The sequence below is a fragment of the Papio anubis genome, chromosome 13 (genome assembly GCF_008728515.1).
Source record: "Papio anubis isolate 15944 chromosome 13, Panubis1.0, whole genome shotgun sequence".
Classification (NCBI taxonomy): Eukaryota; Metazoa; Chordata; class Mammalia; order Primates; family Cercopithecidae; genus Papio; species Papio anubis.
In genome coordinates, this window is record NC_044988.1 from 2,020,382 (window position 1) to 2,038,816 (window position 18,435).

Sequence of the window (18,435 nt, forward strand, 5' to 3'; positions counted from 1 at the left end):
CTGTAACACAAAAGATAAATGCTTGAGGGGATGGATACCCCATTCTCCATGATGCGATTATTGTGCATTGCCTGCCTGTATCAAAACATCTCATGCACCCCATAAATATAATACACCTACTTGTACCCACAAAAATTAAACATTAATAAAATATATTCTATTCTGTTTGTATTTTAATCTTAAGTGAAAAAAATTGAAATCCAGCATAAGCATGATCCCAGTTGTTACAGATACCAAGGTGCTGGGACTGGGGTTCATTTTCATTCCCTCCTGTGTTTTCCCAAGTTTTCTGTAGGAAAGTGTTACTTTATACATACTTTTGCCTCAAAAGTAAACCTGCATACCTCCTAATCTTATTCTACAATTCCAGATGGATCAAAGACTTCTTAAAATATATTTTTAAAACCATGAATTCTTTTTTATACTCTCCAACTGGGGAAGACCTTGCTAAATGATACAAAACCTAAAAGCCACAAACACATTTTTAAGCAGTTTTCACAGCAAAAGACACATAAACGAAATCAAGAGATAAACTGGAAAAATATTTTAAATTCATCTCGAGAAGATACCTAACTTCAGTTTTACGTTATCACAAAAGAAATGCAAAGTTCCACTATGAGGTACTACTTTTTCCTCAGACGGGCAAAACTCAAGAGAGTCGGGTAAGGTGCTGCGGCGTGTCGGGAGGTCGAGGGCACTCACATACATCGCCTGTGGGTGGCAATACAAACGGAGCCACCTCCATGGAGCCAACAAATGGGAAGTTCGGCGGAAATGTTAAAGACTGAAAACTGAAAACTAGCCAGACGTGGCGGCTCACGCCTGTAATCACAGCATTTTGGGAGGCCAAGGCGGATGGATGGATCATCTGAGGTTAGGCATTCGAGCCTAGCCTGGTCAACATGGTGAAACTCCGCCTCTACTAAAAATACAAAAAATTAGCCAGTCGTGGTGGTGCACGCCTGTCATCCCAGCTACCTGGGAGGCTGAGACTGGCGAACCGCTTGAACCCGGGAGGTGGAGGTTGCAGTGAGCCAAGATCACGCTTTTGCACTCCAGCCTGGGCAACAAGAACGAAATTCCGTCTCAAAAGAAAAAAAAAAAAGAAAACTAAAAACTAAAGATAGCCAAGATGGACTGTTAAGTACTACCACTTCTATGTGTGAGTTTAAATCCTACATACACATGTATACGATTATAGATGAAATCATGGGTAGCAAATCTCTGGAAGCAGCCACAAGAAACGTATCAATGCCTTGGTAAGTCAGTGACTAGAAATAGGGAATGTTAAGAGAGATTTATGCCTTTTTACAGCTTTGGCATTGTACCATGTATTACCTATTCAAAATTACACCGCTTTTAAAAAGTCAACTTGCAGGCTAACTGTTTTTCCAAAGCTGACTCTTGATCAAGATAGGAAGCATTTAATGAGCACAGTACGAGGCAACCTGGAAAATATCCTTTGCGCGCATTTAAACAAGGGAACTGGTTAGTAACATGTTTTGGTTTCTACCTATCTCTTGAAATTCCAGTTTCTTTCAAAAAGCCCAGTTTAAACTAGAAAAGTGGCTAGATAGAAAAGGGAAGAAATTTTCCCTCCCAGCCCAAACCTTAAGTTCAGTTCCCTAAGGAGTATTTTATGTATTACAGGCGGGGGAAAATCACTGATTTCTGATGTGCAATTATCTCTACATAATGCCAATATTTTATTGTTAGAGTAACACACCAATAAAGTACTACAGAAACTACAGTGCTGGGTTGAGGGTCATTTATTAGGACCTGGAACCAGAAACAGGTCTTTTTTTTTTTTTTTTTTTTTGGAGTCTCGCTCTGTCGCCCAGGCTGGAGTGCAGTGGTGCAATCTTGGCTCACTGCAACCTCCACCTCCCAGGCTCAAGCGATTCTCCTGCCTCAGCCTCCCAAGTAGCTGGGATTACAGTCACATGCCACCACTCCCAGCTAATTTTTAGTAGAGGTGTCAAACTCCCGACCTCAAGTGATCCACCCGCTTTGGCCTCCCAAAGTGCTGGAATTATAGGCATGAGTCACCGTGCCCGGCCGAAACAGGGCTCTTTACAAGGTTTTGCTTAAAGCTTGACGATTAACTTTATAATCCTGTTAAAAATCCGTGTATCCCCCCATTGATGTTTCTGTTGTCAGAAACAGAAAGCAGCAGTCATCTTTTTGCCTATACATTCCTGTCGCACCACATCATCATTCCTACTAATATGATATGGGAGAAGGAAACAAAATCTCATGATTTAAAAATGTTAGTAAAAATATTTAGGCCGGCCGCGGTGGCTCACGCCTGTAATCCCAGCACTTTGGGAGGCCGAGACGGGTGGATCACGAGGTCAGGAGATCGAGACCATCCTGGCTAACATGGTGAAACCCCGTCTCTACTAAAAATTCAAAAAATTAGCCGGGCGTGGTGGCGGGCGCCTGTAGTCCCAGCTTTACGGGAGGCTGAGGCGGGAGAATGGCGTGAACCCGGGAGGCAGAGCTTGCAGTGAGTCAAGATGGCGCCACTGCACTCCATCCTGGGCGACAGAGCGAGACTCCGTCTCAAAAAAAAAAAAAAAAAAAAAACCTTAAAATCCATCCTTGGGACTAATGTGTCTGTAGGTCTGATTTGACTTTTGGGCCTCCAGGTTGACTGCCTTTTCCTTTAGCAACTATCTGTTAAATCTGAAATGAAAAACATTTTCCTGGATAACAGCTATAGGTATTTGGGGATAATTAACCATAAAACAGAGAAATATGTAGGAGTTGGTGGGAATTATAATAAAGTATGTGCTTGTTAATAGAAAAGATTTAAAGAGCCCTATTTGGACCTAGAGACACAGTGGGCTTTCTCCACTTTGTATTTCCCCCTTGACCTGGGTGGACGGCCTTCACAGGTCCTGGCAGAGCCAATGGAGAAATGGACAGCTTCCCTACAGCTGGGGGAAGTCAACCTCTGCTGAGTTACCACAGACAGGCAGAAAGGAGATTTGACACGCTAGGGAGCAGGAGAGAACAGGCTCCACCTGAACACAGACTGCCCCTCAGAGACAGGACCATAGACATTAGGCTGTCATCTGTATTAGCCGCTTGTTTTTTGAGGGAAGGAAAGAACATGGGGAGCAGAGGAACAAATGTTCATGAAAGTACTGATTAACAAAGCAGCAGCAGCGGCATTACCCACTCAAATGACAATGATAACCAACGATGATGGAGAGATCAGATGATGGAGAGTTCAGAGCCATGTATTGTATTCAGCTCGCTATACCCCGTGAGGTTAGTACTACCAGGGTCAACTAGCCCTAAGGAGGTGGAGTGACTAACCTGCACAAGGTCACAAAGCTTGCTGGGAAGTGGCAGAATTGGGATCTGAACACAGGCTATTGGATCTGAAGCATAAGATTAAGTCCTAGCCTCAAAGACTTACCCAAATGTAAGTCAACAGTAACTAAAACAATAAGATTTTAGCACAGCAATGTACAATCTGGACCCAGACATATATGAACACTTATAAGAAAACTGATTATTTCAATTCAGTAACAAAGAAGGCCTTATCCAATATGGGGCAGGTGTTTACATGTATGAAAAGAAAATGAGATGCTAATATCACATATTTATAAAACACACCACAGATGAAATAATTTTGAAAAAGCTATCAGATAACTATAAAATTAAAATGGATTTTTTTTTGGGGGGGACGGAGTCTCCCTCTGTTGCCAGGCTGGAGTGCAGTGGCGCAATCTCGGCTTACTGCAACCTCCGCTTCCTGGGTTCAAGCGATTCTCCTGCCTCAGCCTCCCAAGTACAGGCGCCTGCCACCGCGCCCGGCTAATTTTGTGTTTTTAGTACAGACTGGGTTTCATCATGTTGGCCAGGATGATCTCAATCTCCTGACCTCGTGATCCGCCCACCTCGGCCTCCCAAAGTGCTGGGATTACAGGTGTGAGCCACTGCGCCCAGGCTATAATGAATTATTTTATTTATTTTTCTTCTGGTTCCCAAGTTTTATTCACGAACTCATACAAAATATTCCAGATAAATGAATTTTAATCCTCATCTTCCTCCTCTTATTTGTCCTGGCTAATTCGGAAGTAACGTAATTCATAACAATGAATAATTTTATAATTTAACACACAGGACTTTAAAGTGTGACACAAAACAAGTCACAAAGGGAAAAACTAGGAGAGACTTGGGGGAAAACACCTATAATAAAAGCTAATTATCACAACAGATAAAATGTCTCTCCAAAGCAATATCACCATCTGTGATATTATAATTATATACCTATTGGTTTTGATCCACAGATCCTAGCTCCCAACTCCCATAACTTTTGTTACAATATCTTGTTATATGCTGGGTGCTGTGGACCTCAGAAAGCCGGCCTTGGGAAACAGAATCTCTCTGACCGTTTCCTGCTCTCCTCTCCCCAGCCCAAGGCAGGGCTCTAATATGACTGTGAGCTGTAAGACCCTCATTCCACAAAGCATCCCGTCCCATCCCCTGGAGGAAGGCATGCTGCCCTGAGAGGCTGGAAGAATCTGAACAGACAGGCCTTGCTGGGTGTAGATTATACCCTTTTTGTCCAATCAAATTTCAACACAGTTGCCCATCCTTCAATCATAGACAAGCAACGAAATCGCCACTCAAGGCCCAAAGGACAGGGTTCACAGGACTTCTGGAGAGCTGAACTATGGAGGCTGACAGGAAGGTGAGTGAGAACTCATCCACATGCCTGGAGGGTGGTGTACCCCAACTCCACGGGGTCAGAAGCTCCTGCACTTGGGACCCTTCCAGACCTCACCTGGTGCATCTCTTCCTGTGGTTGTTTATCTGTATCCTTTAAAATAGCCTTCATAATAAACTAGTAAGCGAGTTTCCCTGATTCCTCTAGCAAATTAATTGAACCCAAAGAGGGGATCCCGGGAACCCCAACTTGAAGCCAGTCAGTCAGAAGTTGCTGAGGCCCAGACTTGTGACTTGTGGGAAGAAGGGGGTAGTTTTGGGGACTGAACCCTCAACCTGTGAGATCTGATGCTATCTCCAGGTAGATGGTGTCAAAATTGAACGGGAGGACACCCAACTGGTGTCTGCCACAGAAATCCACACATATTACAGAGGTCTTTTGTGCTGATAATTGCTGTGTTGGTGTGACAGCAGAAAAACAGTTTGAGTTTTTCCCTAACACAACCCAGGAGAAAAAAATCTAGAAAGACTATGAACACTCAATTCAGAAAAGAAATACAAACGGTCAACAGCATATGAAAAGAAAATTAATCTTATTCAACATAGAAAGAAAAAAAAGCCTATCAACATGAACAGATTACAGAAAAAAGTCACATGATTATCTCATTAAATACAGAAAAGGAAGTCATTAAAATCAACACTCATTTCCAATTAAGTCTTTGAACAATGGAGCTAAAAGAGAACTTCCTTAAGCTGATAAAGATTGTTGCAACAGCAAATATCACACTTCATACCTTAACTTTAGAAGCATCCCTATAAAATAAAAAGCAAGAAAAACTTCCCACTATCATTACCTCTATTTAACAATGTAATGACTGGAAGTGCTAGCTGACATCAAGATACAAAAAGGAAATCAGAGAAAACTGGAAAGGAAGAATCAAAACCGTCCTTATTTGCAGGCGACTATCTGTCTAAAAAATACAGACAAGCAGCTGGGCGCAGTGGTTCACACCTGTAATCCCAGCACTTTGGGAGGCCGAGGCGGGTGGATCACCTGAGGTCAGGAGTTCGAGACCAGCCCTACCAAAATGGTGAAACCCTGTCTCTACTAAAAATACAAAAAATTAGCTAGGTGTGGGTGGCCCGCACCTGTAATCCCATCTACTTAGGAGGCTGAGGCAGGAGAATCGCTTGAACCTGGCAAGCGGAGGTTGCCATGAGCCCAGATCGTGCCACTGCACTCCAGCCTGGGCGACAGAGTGAGACTCTGTCTCGAAAAAAAACAAACAAACAAAAGAACAAGAAGGGGGCTCTTGCTCTACCATATACTAAAACTTACAAGAATTTAGGCAGTATTGGCACAGTGTACTACTGGCACAGATATAACAGGCAAAGATGAGAGCCACATATACATGGAAACATCACATGTGACATTAGGGGCATTACACATCGATGGATGATTAATACTCAGTACACGTGAGACAACTGGTGTCCGTGTTGTTAGGGGTGGGGGAGGGAAGAAATTTGATCCCTATCTCATACCATACACCACTACCCACCAAAGGCAAAAAAAATACCTCAAGTGGATTAAAAACCTAGATATGAAAGTTGTGGGCCGGGCGTGGTGCCTCATGCCTGTAATCCCAGCACTTTGGGAGGCCGAGGCGGGCGGATCACGAGGTCAGTAGATCGAGACCATCCTGGCTAACACGGTGAAACCCCGTCTCTACTAAAAATACAAAAAATTAGCCGGGCGCGGTGGCAGGTGCCTGTAGTCCCAGCTACTCGGGAGGCTGAGGCAGGAGAATGGCGTGAACCCGGGAGGCGGAGCTTGCAATGAGCCGAGATTGCGCCACTGCACTCCAGGCTGGGGGAGAGAGCGAGACTCCGTCTCAAAAAAAAAAAGAAAGCTGTATAAGAATATATGGGAAAATAACTCAGCTTAGTGAAACAGGGATGGATTTCTTTTTTACTCAAAACAAAAAACACCCAAACTGTAAAGTAAAAGATTGAGAAACTTGATTACATAAAGATTTAGTGTTTCAATACAAAAATTAGCTGGGAGCTGGCACCACTGCACTCCAGCCTGTGCAACAAGAGCGAAACTCCGTCACACACACACACACACACAAAGATTTAATATTTCTGTTCAACACAGGAGCCCAGAAACAAAATTTAAAAACATAACTCACAGACTAGGAGAAGAACATACAATGTATAAAACTAAGAAAGTGTCAGTATTTAGAATTTGCAAAGCACCATACATCAAAGAGGAAAAAGCTAACACCCCAGTCAATACCGTGAGCAGAGAGTGAAATAAGAAATGCACGAGATGAAGAAGGCTAACTATCCTTCCTGCTCCTTTTTCAGACTGACCGAACCTACAATTAGTATGGTTCTGGTTCAGTCTATACCCTGTGATGAATTGAGTTCATTCGTCAGAATAAGCTGTGACAACAAATAACCCCGAAACCTTAGTGATGTGATTTATAACGGATGTTTACTTCTTGCCGGTGCTACATGTTCCCCGCAGATAAGAGGGTGGAGGAGGCACTATTCTACACAGTCACCCATGGATCCCGGGTGTCGAAGACTCTACCCGTTTGCAGACGCACTGTCTGGAATTTGTCCTTGTGGTTGTCCGACGTGCCAGTGACTGCTTGCGCAAGTAATTCCAGTTGCCTTCGGATCTAAATGCCCACACAGATAAACCAAGCCTGGTAATTTTAATTTTTGTCTGTTTAACTCCTGTGTTTCTCAATCAGCTGGTCTGGAACTAGGGTAGAAAAAAGTAATCTTATCTACAGAAGCCCTAGACATCTCCCCCAACATTATGTTAGTCTCCATACTCATTTGCGTCTCTGAAATACTTTATAAATGAGTTTTTTTTTTTTAAGGGAGGCACTAGAAGAACTATGTAAGTTTTCATACTTTCTAAATCACTACACCAAGAGAGAAAAATGAAACTGAGAAAATGTTAGCAAGGCACCCAAGAACAAGAAGAAATATTATGGCAAACAAACCCGAATAAGATGGTGGGAATCAGTCCAAACATACAAGCTATCATTTTACAATGCAAAACAAAATTCACCTGTTAAAAGACAAGATTTTCAAAATGAGTTTAAAAAATTCAAGCTAAGCTGGGCTCACATAATCCCAGCATTTTGGGGGGCCGAGACAAGAGGATCCCCTGAATTTGAACAAGAAAGTGAGAGACCATCTCTACCAAAAACAAACCAAAAAACCCCAAAAAGTCCTCAAGCTATATGTTTAATAAAGGCAATAAAAACAAAGCCTTACAGAAGAAATTGAAATGAAAGGATAGACAAAGGTATGCTATACAGTTGCTAGGAAAAAAGAAAGCAGCAATATTAACATCAGATAAAACAGATTTCAGAGGCCAGGCTCGGTGGCTCATGCCTGTAATCCCAGCACTTTGGGAGGCCAAGGTGAGTGGATCACCTGAGGTCAAGAGTTTGAGACCAGCCTGGCCAACATGGTGAACCGTCATCTAAATACTAAAAACACAAAAAATTGGCCGGGCGCGGTGGCTCAAGCCTGTAATCCCAGCACTTTGGGAGGCCGAGACGGGCGCACCACGAGGTCGGGAGATCGAAGCCATCCTGACTAACACGGTGAAACCCCGTCTCTACTAAAAACACAAAAAATTAGCTGGGCATGGTGGCGGGCACCTGTAATCCCAGCTACTTGGGAGGTTGAGGCAGAAGAATTGCTTGAACCCAGGAGGCGGAGGCTGCAGTCAGCTGAGATAGCGCCACTGCACTCCAGCCTGTGCAATAGAGCAAAAACTCCGTCTCAAAAAAAAAAAAGAAATAAGGAATTCACAATAAAAAGCAATTAAAAGACAAAGGTGTTTAATGTTTAAAGATATATAATCACCAGGCGTGGTGGCTCATGCCTGTAATCCCAGCACTTTGGGAAGCTGAGGTAGGTGGATCACTTGTGGTCAGGAGTTCGAGACCAGCCTGGCCAACATCACGAAACCCCTTCTCTACTAAAAATACAAAAATTAGCTGGGCATGGTGGCGGGGAATACCTGTAATCCCAGATACTCAGGAAGCTGAGGCAGGAGAATTGCTTGAACCCGGGAGGCAGAGACTGAAGTGAGCTGAGATCAAGCCACTGCACTCCAAACAGGGCGACAGAGCGAGACTCCATCTCAAAAAAAAAAAAAAAAAAAGAAAGATATAATTTACCAAAAGATTATAACCATCACACATAACGACAGATTTTAAATCTATCAAGCAAAAACAAGTGAAAATAGGAGTAATTAGTACATCCATAATCATAGAAGACTAAACACACTTCAAAAAAATGAAATAAGGAATTAGTGGCATGACGCAGTAGATAGAACTGTTTTCAACATAGAACACATAAACTTTTCAAATAGGGTATTCAGTTGTCATGTGTTAGGTCACGAGGAAATCTCAACAAATTCTGGAAAGCAGAAACCATACACAAGGGCCATGTTCAATGACTACAATACAATAACAGAAATGTTTTGGCGGGGCACGGTGGCTCACGCTTGTAATCCCAACACTTTGGGAGGCTGAGGTGGGTGGATCACTAGAGGTCAGGAGTTCGAGACCAGCCTGGCCAACATGGTAAAACCCAGTCTCTACTAAAAATACAAAATTGGCTGGTGTGGTGGCGTGTACCTGTAATCCCAGTTTCTCAGGAGGCTGAGGCAGGAGAATTGCTTGAACCTGGGAGGTGTAAGTTGCGGTGAGCAAAGATCGCACCACTGCACTCCAGCCTGGGTGACAGAGCGAGACTCCATCTCCAAAAAAAAAAAAAAAAAAAGTTTAGAGGAGAAGATCATAAAAAATCTATCAATCTATCAATATGGAAACATTTAAAACCCATTTCTAAATAACCTTGCAATAATGGGGCATTCAAAGAAAATTCAACACAAATTACTTGAAGAGTAATGTCAGTAAGAATTCTTATTTAAATCTATGGAACGTAGGCAAACAAAAATCTGAGGAAAACTATTTGTCTAAAAATGTCTCCCTCTATCACACCATTTACAAAAAAATTAATTATTTCTGGATTAAAAACTTGAACATAATAGTTCTGGCTCTCCACATCCCAGACCACAGTGGGACTGCTTGTGCTGACTGCTTCATGGTTAAGTGAACAGAGGTGAGAATGCTACTCCCAGGCCAGACCACTATTCCATGGTGCAAAACCCCACAGAACTCTCCCTCTATCCTGCAGCATTTAAGATTACAGCGGCAGTACAACCGTTTTAGAAAGCTGACAGTATTTACATACAACAAATAAATAGAGCACATCTTCTGACTCAGTAATTCCAGTTCTAGATTTACATACAACAGAAATTCATACACATGTTCACCAAGAAAGGTATTTTTTAAAAGCTCCTAGAATCATTATTTATAATAGGCAAACACTGAAAACAACCCAAATGACTAGAAACAATAGAATCGAATGCTGGGTGCTTCCTTATAGTGGAATATTACATGGCAATTAGCGTGCCTGAGCTACAGCCACACACATCACAAACAATGCACACAAACATTTAGTGAAAAGCTGGAAGAAAAAAAGAGTAAATACAGTATGATTCCATTCATATAGATTTCAAAACCAGACAAATCTATGGCAATACAAATCAGGGTAGTGTTTGTCCTTGAAGGGGGTGGTCACCAGGAAATGACACAGAGGGTGGTTCCTGAGGTGTGATGATACTTTCGTTTCTGAGACAGAGCCTACCTCTGTCACCTGGACTGGAGGGCAGTGATGCAATCACAGTTCACTGCAACCTCTGCCTCCCAGGCTCAAGCAATGCTCTCACCTCAACCTCCCAAGTAGCTGGAACCACAAACACGTACCACCACACCTGGCTAATTTTGTATTTTTTGTAGAGGTGGGGTTTCACCATGTTGCCCAGGCTGGTCTTGAACTCCTGGGCTCAAGGGATCCTCTCACCTCAGCCTCCTGAGTAGTAGGGACTACAGGCATGCGTGCCACCACACCTGGTTAATTTTTGTCTCCCTGTATTGCCCAGACTGGTCTTGAACTCCTGGGCTCAAGCAATCCTCCTGCCTCGGCCCCTGAAAGTGCTGAGATGACAGGTGTGAGTCATCGTGCCAGGCCTATGGTGATATTCTGTTTCTCCATCCATCTGCTACTTACTTACCCAGGACGTTCACAAGGTGTTTACAGAGCTGTGCACATTTCTGTGTGTGTATGTATCACGCATTACAGATATATCTACATATATGTATTATAAAATAAATATGACTTCATTTACATTACGCTCAATAAAAAGTTACAGATGAAGTAGCCATGCTCCACCAGCCTGGTTTGCGGGAGTAATAGTTCTTACCTAACCAGTGGTGGACGTGTGTCATGAGCAAAAAAAATCTTTGCTTGTCACATGCCACTAAGACTTTGGGGCTGCCATCACAACATAGCCTAGCCTAGCCTAACTGATACACGGTTTAAAACTTAGACACAAAAAGAAAAGTTATTAAGAAAAAAGACTGTTAAATGTACAGAACACACTATAAATATATTTTTAAAGAAAACAGGGTGGGAGAAAAGTGTGATACTGGAGCCAACCTGAAAAACTCCAACAGTCAAAGAAAGAACAATGTGAGCAACAAAATCAGTATATAATGTTGGATTTTAATCCAAAGTGTAAAGTAATATGCATGAATCCATACTGCCATAAGTGATTGAGTAAGTAAATGGAGAGGAGACAAATCTTCCTCATAGAACAATTCCAAATTAGACATACGTAGCTACTTCTCTCCAAGAAGTGATGCTTAGCCCCTCCGCCCCTTTGAGTGTGGACTGCACTTAGGTGACTTGTTTCGAAGAATACAGTGTGGAAAGGGAAAAACAGTAACTTTACAGAAGAGAAACTTAGCAAACACGATTTTAACCAAATGACTGTGACTAACCCGTGATGTCATGTGGATTTCATGTACCTCTGACGAGATATGATAGAAGGGCTCTTCACCTTCTGTGGTACTCATGCCAAAAATCCAGTCTAGTCATGAGGAAAACAAGCAGACATACCCAATTTGAGGGACATTCTACAAAATACATGACCCGTTCTCCTCAAAACTGTCAAGATCATGAAAAACAAGGAAAGGCTGACAAACTTTCACAGACCTTAGGTGGCTAGGCAGATGACAGCTAAATGCAATGTGGATTGAAATTCAGAATAGAGAAAGGTTAATGGGAAAGCTGCTGAAATCCCAATAAAGTCTACAGTATACTTAATAATAACATATCAGTATTGGTTTCTTTTTTTTTGAGACGGAGTCTAACTCTGTTGCCCAGGCTGGAGTGCAGTGGCGCCATCTCGGCTCACTGCAACCTCTGCTTCCCGGGTTCCAGTGATTCTCCTGCCTCAGCCTCCCAAGTAGCTGGGATTACAGGCATGCGCCACCATGCCTGGCTCATTTTTGTATTTTTAGTAGAGACAGGGTTTCACCATGTTGGCCATGCTGGTCTCGGACTCCTGACCTCAGGTGATCCGCCTGCCTTGGTCTCCCAAAGTGCTGGAATTACAGGCGTAAGTCACTGCGCCCAGCCCAGTGCTGGTTTCTTAAAGCGCCACAGTAATGTAAGATGATGTTATGGACTGAATTGTGCGCCTAAAATTCTTATGCCGAAGCCCTGACCCCCAATGTGACTACTGGGAATAGGGCCTTTAAGGAGGAAATCAAGGTCAAACAAGGTCATACAGGTGGGACTGACAGCCTTATAAGAAGAGAGATACGGGCCGGGCGCGGTGGCTCACGAGGTCAGGAGATCGAGACCATCCTGGCTAACATGGTGAAACCCCATCTCTTACAAAAAAGAGCCAGGCGTGGTGGTGGGCACCTGCAGTCCCAGCTACTTGGGAGGCTGAGGCAGAAGAACGGCGTGAACCCGGGAGGCGGAGCTTGCAGTGAGCCGAGATCGCGCCACTGCACTCCAGCCTGGGCGATAGAGCGAGACTCTGTCTCAAAAAAAAAAAAAAAAAAGAGAGAGAGAGAGAGAGAGATACTAGAGCACTCTCTCCCACTGAATGCACAGAGGAAAGGCCATGTGGAGGGACAGGGAGAAGGCGGCAGTCTGCAAGCCAAGGACAGAGTCCTCAGGAGAAGCCAACCCTGCTGGCTCCTTGTTCTTGGACGTCCTAAGCTCCAGAACTGTGACAAAATGCGTTTGTTGTCTACGCCACGCAGACTATGCATAGTGTATTCCGTCACAGCAGCCCTAGATGATGAAGACAGAGGACAACACTAGAGAAAAGTGAAACTGCGTAAGGCGGACACAGGAATGCTCTACTAGTCTTACAACTTCTCTGTAACTCTAAAAGCTTTTTTGTTTTTTTTAAAGCAACTGACTAGGAGAAACTATTTGTAGCTTCCATAACAAGAAATATATATAAATATAAAACTATTTCTATAAAAATCTTAAAATTATACACAGTGCAATGAAAATAATCATATATTAAAAAGGCAAACCAGAAAAATAAATACAGATGACCAAAAACTATGTGACGTATTTGGCCTAATTAGTAATGAGAAAAATGAAAATTACAAAATAATGAAATTTCATTTCATGTCATCCAGTTGGGAAAAAATTAAAATATTGACAGCAATCCTAGGCAAAGGTTGTGGGAAGATTGCTACGTGGTTTTTTTTGAGATCTTCACTCTTTTTTTTGCCCAGGTTGGAGTGCAATGGCCTGATTTCAGCTCACCGCAACCTCCGCCTCCCGGGTTCAAGTGATTCTCCTGCTTCAGCCTCCTGAGTAGCTAGGATTACAGGCATGCACCACCACGCCTGGCTAATTTTGTATTTTGTATTTTTAGGAGAAATGAGGTTTCTCCATGTTGGTCAGGCTAGTCTCGAATTCCCAACCTCAGGTGATCTGCCCACCTCGGCCTCCCCAAGTGCTGGGATTACAGGCGCGCGCCACTGCACCTGGCTAGATTGACACTTTTTTACAAAGACGGTGAGGCTGTAAATAGATGGGGGCGTTCTGGAGGGCAATCTGGCAGAATCTGTTATGCCTGTTAACTGGTAACCCAGCCAATTCCTCTCTTGAAATCGACCTGTGACAAATCCTGGCATAGGAGTACTAAGAAGCAATTGACAGGTGTTCACTATAGCAGTGTCTGCAGTAAGACTAAATGGAAATAACTGTCATCAATAGGGTAATAATTAAACTATGGCAGTCACACTATCACTTAAAGTTAATAAAGTAGATCAATATGTAATCTTTCCACAGTCATACAAGGATCAACTAAGTATTTAAAAAACCTAATTGCATGATATATGTAAACAAAATAAATCAAAACTAAGCCTTATTTCTAAGGTAAATTTATATGTATAAAAATAAACAGATTTAAGCTCGGCACGGTGGCTCATGCCTGTTATCCCAACACTTTGGGAGGCAGAGGTAGGCGGATCACAAGGTCCAGAGTTCAAGACCAGCCTGATCAAGATAGTGAAACCCCGTCTCTACTAAAAATACAAAAATTAGCCAGGCGTGGTGGCGTGCACCTGTAATCCCAGCTACTCAGGAGGCTGAGGCAGGAGAATCACTGGAACCCGGGAGGTGGAGGTTGAGGTGAGCTGAGACTGCACCACTGCACTCCAACCTGGGCAACAAGAGGGAGACTCCGTCTCAAAAACAAAAAAAATAAATAACAGATTTGTATCCACTGAAGGACAAGAAGAAAATAAATAAATAATCTTCTAAAATAAAGATAAACAGAGGGCCAGACACAGTGGCTCACACCTATAGTTCCAGCTACTTGGGAGGCTGAGGCAGGAGGATCACTTGAGCCCGGGAGGTTGAGGTCACAGTGTGTTATGATTGCAGCACTGCACTCGAGCCTGGGCGATAGAGACCTCATCCCTAAAAAAATTAAATTAATCAAAAAATAAACAGAAAGGCAACAGAAAAATGCCCCCACCGAAGAATTACAGTGGTTACCAAGGAGATGGAAGTGCGATTTGGGGGCAGGGAAGGAAGCTTTCACTTTTTGAGTATTACGTGGGTTTGAACGTGTTGGTGTTAGTTCATAAGTGAAAATATATTCCTCTGGGGAGTGAGGGAAGGATGAGGAGGAAGCCTTTCACCTTTCACAGTTATGTCCCCCTCAACCTTAGTGTCCTCTGCATCCCTGTTCAGTGTGGTCAAACAACTGCTATTTCCTGCCAGGACAAGATCCACCCTCCCAGCACAGACACAAGGTTAAACACAGCATCGGTAGCTAGCACTCTGAAATGGAAAGATGCGATAACAACTCCAGCCAGTTGCCTTTCATCATCATCCTTCCTTATCTTAGTTATCCCCTGCAGCCCTGGCTGGAGACACAAAGCTGACTCCCAGTGCGCTTCATGGGGAGAACCGAGGGACAGCTCCATCAGCAAGCTCTCTGCTTCTCCTTCTGTTTTCCGACAAGGGGCCCTGAAACTTAAGTCACTGGAAAAAACCTCTCCAGTCCCCATCCCACATGCTGTCCGTCAATATGACACTGTAAAAAGTAAAGTAGAGGTTCCTCTTCAAAGACTTTTCTCCCCGTCTAATTGGGAATAGTAACTTCTCCTAGAAGCAAAATTTATCCAAAGACCTGTGCTAACATTCTTAAATATCTGCTAGCCGTAATAAAAAAATCAATATACTTTATGTTCTAAGCTCCCACAATTTAGCCTAAATATTTGCCCTGGCATGCTTATACTGGTCCAAGTAAGCATTAGGTTATAGCCTGTTCCTCTTCATTATTTAAAAGTGTTTTTACCTTTCTTAAGTGTTCCACAAGTTACTTCCTTCTTCCTTTGTTCCACTCTACCTTTGCCTCTTTTAAAAAGTTCTAAGTTGCTAGCCAATCGGGACAAATACGGAATGTAAGGTACGGCTCCAGCCAATGGAAACCGGACACAGCAGTAGGGTGGGTCCGTCAGGTTATAAATGACCCTGTCTTCTTTGTTTGGTGTACTCTCGTGGCAAAACTGCTGGTGAGTGTACCCTTTCTGCAATAAAAATGGCCTTGCTAAAATAAATTAAATTTATGTTCAAGTGCTATTTCTTTATGGCACCGAGGAACAAACATTTCAAACAACACAAAAGCAAAATTAGAGTTCAAGACCTTAGTTTCCTTTGTCACTGGATGCTGTACAATTAAACTATCATCTGAGACTTTCACCAGATTTACTAATTAAATTGATCAGGAGAGAGTATGGACTATCCAGATGAATTCTGCTTACTAATTTTATATAATGGGCCTGGGTTGTTAATTAATTTAACTTCAGAGACAAGGATAAAACATATATGATTGGTTTAAGCTACACCAGGGAGTCGATCAGGCAGATCTGGCGGCAGCTGCTCAAATCAGAAACTCACACTCCAGAGATGGATGGCCATTATTAAGGCAGGAAGTCACATTCCAGAAGTAATACAGTAGCTCTTCTGTTATCCATACCTCTGGAAAATTTTTAATTCAAATACTGGGCACCAAAAATATTTTTATTGGTAAAATCAGTGGTGTGTTCATCAGAATAATCCCTGTTAGAAAGGGGCTCTCATTGGTGAAATTAGTGACTGTCCACATATGCAAATTTGCATAAAATATTTTACAGATACACCCCACATTTGCATGAACAGATTAGAGGAATCTAACGAGACTGTTCTTCAGGGATAGTGTTTGATACGTCAGTCTGGATGCATAAACCAGCGCCACCATCCAGCTACTGGTTGTGAGTATTGATTTATTTTTGAGACAGAGTCTTGCTCTGCAGCTCAGGCTGGAGTGCAGTGGTGTGATCTGGGCTTACTGCAACCTCCACCTTCCGGGTTCAAGTGATTCTCCTGCCTCAGTCTCAAGAGTAGCTGGGACTACAGGTACGCACCACTATGCCTAATTTTTGTATTTTTAGTAGAGACAGGGTTTCACCATATTGGCCAGGCTGGTCTGGAAATCCCGACCTCAAGTGATCTGCCTGCCTCAGCCTCCCAAAGTGCTGGGACTACACGCGTGAGCCACCGAGCCTGGCCTGATTGTGAGGATTTCTGATTGATTGGGATGAACTATAAGCATGACAAATCCTGTACCTGTGCTTCAAGTAAGCTTTTCATAAAAGGAGGGGTCAGAGTACCTACAAAATGCAAGAGCTAAGCTTTCAGGACAGGACGCATCATCTGTTTTGTGCCTGCTTGCTAATAAATACACATTTAATAAATGACTGTTGAGTGGCAGACTTTTTCATCTGAGGCCAGCTTTTATTATAACTTGGTAGCAGTGTTGTGCGGGAGCAGCTAAACTCCATCTACCTCAAGTCTTTTTGGTAGTGACTGTAACCTGTCAAAAATTCCTAAGGGGTACGACCAGATTGGCTCAGGTCAGTTTCCAGCAGTATGGTACAAAGAATTAGATTACATATGGTATCACTAACATGCCCTAAAACATTTGGATCACAGTCAAGAAAGTCAGACTCCTGACCCAGAGAAGAGAAGGCACAGAGGAATAAAAAGCATTCACTTTCAGCAGACAGACATTCTTCTAGGATCATAAGCCAAGAACTCTGATAGGTTACATTCTAATTTTTCCATCTAAATAAGCATTTCAAAGGGGAAAAAAGATAAGCAAGTGTCTACATCATTTCAAATTTCTTGGCAGTTAATAAAACAGATTTTATTTATTTATTTTTTGCGACAGAGTCCCACTTTGTCGTCCAGGGTGCAGTTCAGTGGCACAATCTTGACTTACTGCAACCTCTGCCTCCCAGGTTCAAGCAATTCTCCTGCCTCAGTCTCCCAAGTAGCTGGGATTACAGGTGCGTGCCGCAATGCCTTGCTAATTTTTTTGTCTTTTTAGTAGAGACAGTGTTTCACCATGTTGGTCAGGCTGGTCTCGAACTCCTGACCTCAGGTGATCCACCTGCCTTGGCCTCCCAAAGTGCTGGGATTACAGGCATGAGCCACCACGCCCAGCCAAAACTTACTTCAGTGCGTATTTTGAATATATAATTGCTTTATCAGAAGCAAAATATTATTCATAATATTTTATCTCCAATGATATTTCAAATCCTTCTTAACATTATTTAGGACATTCACCATTCTAGGCCACTCAACATAGTAAGTAATTCTTTCTTTAGAAAACGACTTCTCAGAGAGATTTAAAAAGCATTATCATGCCAATTGCACTATTGTTGTTTTTTTAAAGAAAATGGTGCAGAAGGGATTAAGGCACTTTTTTTTTTTAAACTTTAAGTTCTGGGATACATGTGCAGAACGTGCAGGTTTGTTACATAGGTATACGTGTGCCATGGTGGTTTGCTGCACCCATCAACCCGTCATGTAGGTTTTAAGCCCCACATGCGTTAGGTATCTGTCCTAATGCTCTCCCTCTCCTTGCCCCCGACCCCCGCGACAGGCACCAGTGAGTGATGTTCCCCTCCCTGTGTCCCTGTGTTCTCACTGTAAGGTACATATTAAAGTTTTTAAAATGGGAACCAGGGCAAAAGTTTTGAATATATTTCACTAAAGCAGATATAGGAATGGCCTATAAGCCCATGAAAAAAAAGCATTCAACATCAGGGAAATGCAAATTAAAACCACAATGAAATACCACTTCACACCCATTAAAATGGCTAAAATTAGAATGACACCACCAATTGTTGGAGCAGATGTAGCACAATCAGAACTCACACACTGCTAATGGGAAAGTAAACCGGTATGAAGACACTGGCAAAA

General features: G+C 42.8%; 1 protein-coding gene across 5 annotated transcripts in view; it reads right to left on the reverse strand.

Moving 5' to 3' along the window:
- Positions 1-18,435, reverse strand: part of CDC14B (cell division cycle 14B) — a 160,969-nt gene that overhangs the window by 107,250 nt on the left and 35,284 nt on the right. The window contains exon 1 of one of the 5 annotated variants that reach the window (XM_021927749.2): positions 9,366-9,386. The exons of the other annotated variants lie outside the window; for them this stretch is intronic. The gene's annotated coding sequence lies outside the window, so the exon portion shown is untranslated. Of the gene's footprint in view, positions 1-9,365; positions 9,387-18,435 lie in introns of those variants that run through there. 5 annotated transcript variants of the gene reach the window in all.